Here is a 4,452-nt window from a genome sequence, read left to right on the forward strand (position 1 = left end):
CCCGCGGCTCTTCGCTCCAGTTCCTGGGGCCAGCGGGCTCGTCGCCACTTGCAGACGGACTTCCGCGGTAGGCGCACGGCTTCCTGTTCAGAGGCTGTCTGGCGGTAGGTGGTGGGGACTCTGCCGCGACCGGTTTGGCGCGGTGACCGGGCGCCCGGGAGGCTAGAGGGTCGCATCTTGTGCCGTTGAGCCAAGGCCGGCCCTACACCGCCATGGCCCCAGTGGAGCTGGAGAACCACCAGCTGGTCCAGCCCGGAGCCGGCGGCGCGGTTCGCGGAGGCCCGGCGTCAGCCCCGGCTCCTCCTCCTCCGGGAGCCGCCCTGGCGGCGGCAGCTGCAACTGCAGCTAGCCCTGGCTACCGGCTGAGCACCCTCATTGAATTTCTGCTGCACCGGGCCTACTCTGAGCTCATGGTGTTGGCTGACCTACTTCCAAGGAAATCTGATGTGGAAAGGAAAATGGAAATAGTGCAGTTTGCTAGCCGGACACACCAACTCTTCGTTCGATTGTTAGCTTTAGTAAAATGGGCTAAAGATGTCGGCAAAGTGGAAAAATGTGCGATGATCTCAAGCTTTTTAGATCAGCAAGCCCTCCTGTTTGTGGACGCTGCTGATCGCCTGGCCTCATTAGCTAGAGACGCTCTAGTCCATGCACGCCTGCCTAGTTTTGCCATTCCATATGCTATTGATGTACTGACTACTGGGTCTTACCCACGGCTGCCAGCCTGTATAAGGGATAAAATTATTCCTCCAGACCCAGTCACGAAAATTGAAAAACAAGCCACACTTCATCAGCTGAATCAGATTCTTAGACATCGGCTTGTAACCACAGATCTTCCTCCTCAGTTAGCAAATCTTACGGTTGCAAATGGCCGAGTGAAGTTTCGAGTTGAAGGAGAATTTGAAGCCACCTTGACTGTAATGGGAGATGACCCTGATGTTCCATGGCACCTTCTCAAGCTAGAAGTTCTAGTTGAGGATAAGGAAACAGGAGATGGGCGAGCTTTGGTTCATAGTATGCAAATCAACTTTATCCATCAGCTGGTGCAGTCCAGGCTTTTTGCTGATGAGAAACCACTTCAGGACATGTACAACTGCCTCCATTCTTTCTGCTTATCACTTCAGTTAGAAGTATTACATTCCCAGACTCTAATGTTAATCCAGGAGCGGTGGGGAGACCTTGTGCAGGTGGAAAGGTATCATGCTGGAAAGTGCCTCTCCCTCTCCGTTTGGAATCAACAGGTTCTTGGGAGAAAAACAGGCACCGCATCTGTTCATAGAGTTACAATTAAAATTGATGAGAATGATGTCTCTACACCTTTACAGATTTTTCATGATCCTCCTTTGCCAGCTTTAGATTCCCAATCAGTAGAAAGAGCCATGAAGATTGACCACTTATCAATAGAAAAACTCCTGATTGATAGTGTCCATGCAAGAGCTCATCAGAAGCTCCAGGAACTGAAGGCCATTCTTAGAGGCTTCAATGCCAATGAAAACTCTTCCATAGAGACTGCACTTCCAGCCCTGGTTGTTCCCATCTTGGAGCCCTGCGGCAGTTCAGAGTGTCTGCACATTTTTGTAGATTTGCATTCTGGAATGTTCCAACTGATGCTTTACGGACTTGACCAAAACACTCTGGACGACATGGAGAAGTCTGTGAATGATGATATGAAACGGATCATTCCCTGGATTCAGCACCTTAAATTTTGGCTTGGACAGCAACGATGCAAACAATCTATAAAGCATCTGCCTACAACAAGCAGTGAAACATTGCAGCTTTCTAATTACTCAATACATCCTATTGGAAACCTTTCTGAGAATAAGCTGTTTATTAAACTTACCCGCCTTCCTCAATATTACATTGTTGTGGAGATGTTGGAGGTTCCCAGTAACCCCACGCAGCTGTCATACAAGTACTACTTCCTATCTGTGAATGCAACAGATCAAGAAGACAGCCCTATCATGGCACTGCTGCAGCAGCAGTTCAAGGAAGACGTCCAAGACTTGATTTTTCATACAAAATCTGGGAAACAGACCAGAACCAGTACCAAGCACAAGTTATCTGATGATCCATGTCCAGTAGAATCCAAGAAAACCAAACGATCGGGAGAAATGTGTGCCTTCAATAAAGTTCTAGCTCACTTTGTTGCTATATGTGACACAAATATGCCATTTGTCAGACTTCAATTGGAGTTGTCCAATCTGGATATTCCACATCAAGGAGTGCAAGTGGAAGGTAATGGCTTCAGCCATGCACTTCCCTTATTAAAAATTCCTCCTTGTCAGGGTATAAGTGAAGAAACACAAAAGGCTCTGGACCGCTCTCTTCTTGATTGCACTTTCCGATTACAAGGTAGAAATAACCGCACATGGGTGGCAGAGTTAGTGTTTGCAGACTGTCCCCTTATTGGCACTTCTACTAGGGAGCAAGGACCGTTCAGGCATGTTTACCTTACATATGAAAATGTGTTGTCTGAACCTGTTGGTGGTAGAAAAATAGTTGAAACGTTCCTTAATGACTGGAGTAGTATTGCACGATTATATGAGTGTGTTTTGGAATATGCACATTCTCTACCAGACCTACCTGCTCATCTAAATATTTTCTCCGAAGTTCGTGTGTATAATTACCAAAAACTTATTTTGTGTTATGGAACTACCAAGGGAAGTTCAATTAGTATCCAATGGAATTCCATCCATCAGAAATTTCACATTTCCTTGGGAACTGTTGGCCCAAACTCAGGTTGCAGTAATAGTCACAATACCATTCTTCATCAACTTCAAGAAATGTTCAACAAAACACCAAATGTAGTTCAGTTATTACAGGTACTGTTTGATACTCAGGCTCCATTGAATGCCTTCAACAAACTCCGCACTGTGCCGATGCTGGGCTTGACCCAGAGAACCAACACTGCCTACCAATGCTTCTCCATTCTGCCACAGTCATCCACCCACATCAGACTGGCCTTTAGGAACACGTACTGCATTGATATATACTGCCAGAGTGGTGGTGTTGTGGCAATACGAGATGGTGCCTATAGTCTTTTCGATAACAGCAAATTAGTTGAAGGTTTTTATCCTGCACCAGGACTAAAGACATTCCTGAATATGTTTGTTGACAGCAATCAGGGTGCTCAAAGAAGGTCTATAACCGAGGATGATAATCCCCCTTCTCCTATAGGAGGAGATATGATGGATTCTTTAATATCACAACTCCAGCCTCCAACCCAGCAACAGCCATTTTCAAAGCAGCCAGGAACATCGGGCACTTATCCTATTACTTCACCCCCTCCATCTTACCACAGCACCATTAATCAGTCTCCCTCTATGATGCATGCACAGTCTCCAGGAACTCTTGACCCTAGTTCACCGTATAATATGGTGTCACCAAGTGGACAAGCAGGGAACTGGCCAGGGTCACCTCAAGTATCTGGCCTCTCACCAACAACATTCATGCCAGGAATGTCACCAGCCAATCCATCACTACATTCTCCTGTTCCAGACACTTCTCATTCCCCTCAAGCTGGAACAAGTTCCCAAACAATGCCAACAAACATGCCTCCACCCCGTAAACTACCTCAGCGCTCTTGGGCAGCATCCTCACCTACTATCCTGACTCACAGTGCCTTGAACATTTTACTGCTGCCCTCACCAATGCCGGGCCTTATGCCTGGCTTGGCAGGCAGTTACCTGTGTTCTCCACTTGAGAGATTTCTTGGATCAGTCATCATGAGAAGACACCTTCAAAGAATTATTGAACAAGAAATGCTGCAGCTGATAAATTCCAATGAACCTGGAGTAATAATGTTTAAAACTAATGCACTGAAATGCAGAGTAGCCCTGAGTCCCAAAACCAACCAGACACTTCAGCTAAAAGTGACACCTGAAAACGCAGGACAGTGGAAACCTGAGGAACTTCAAGTTTTAGAGAAATTCTTTGAAACAAAGGTTGTAGGACCACCATTTAAAGCTAATACATTAATAGCCTTCACCAAGCTTTTAGGAGCTCCTACACACATCCTCAGGGACTGTGTGCACATTATGAAGCTGGAGCTTTTCCCTGATCAGGCAACACAGCTAAAGTGGAATGTTCAGTTCTGCCTGACGATCCCTCCGAGCGCACCACCGATTGCACCTCCTGGAATGCCTGCTGTAGTGCTGATATCCAAAATGCTATTTTTTCTTCAGCTTACTCAGAAAACAGCGGTCCCTTCCCAAGAACCTCTTAGTGTTATAGTTCCAATCATTTATGACATGGCTTCAGGTACAACCCAGCAGGCAGACATTCCCAGACAGCAGTACTCTTGTGTTGCTGCTCGCATGATGGTCGGCAACATTCTGAAGAGATTTGCAGAGATGAATCCACCACGGCAAGGTGAATGCACAATATTTGCAGCTGTTCACTATTTAATGGCTAATCTTATACTGTCTCCTTTTGGGCATCCATAGACATTAT

General features: G+C 46.4%; 1 pseudogene across 1 annotated transcript; it reads left to right on the forward strand.

The window, feature by feature from the left end:
- Positions 1 to 212: 212 nt before the first annotated feature.
- Positions 213 to 4,445, forward strand: LOC100941121 (annotated as a pseudogene). The gene has a single exon (XR_001161876.1). The product of XR_001161876.1 is annotated as a mediator of RNA polymerase II transcription subunit 14 pseudogene (transcript).
- Positions 4,446 to 4,452: the final 7 nt, after the last annotated feature.

The sequence above is a fragment of the Otolemur garnettii genome, unplaced genomic scaffold (assembly GCF_000181295.1).
Source record: "Otolemur garnettii isolate 467f Iridium unplaced genomic scaffold, OtoGar3 scaffold00628, whole genome shotgun sequence".
Lineage (NCBI taxonomy): Eukaryota > Metazoa > Chordata > Mammalia > Primates > Galagidae > Otolemur > Otolemur garnettii.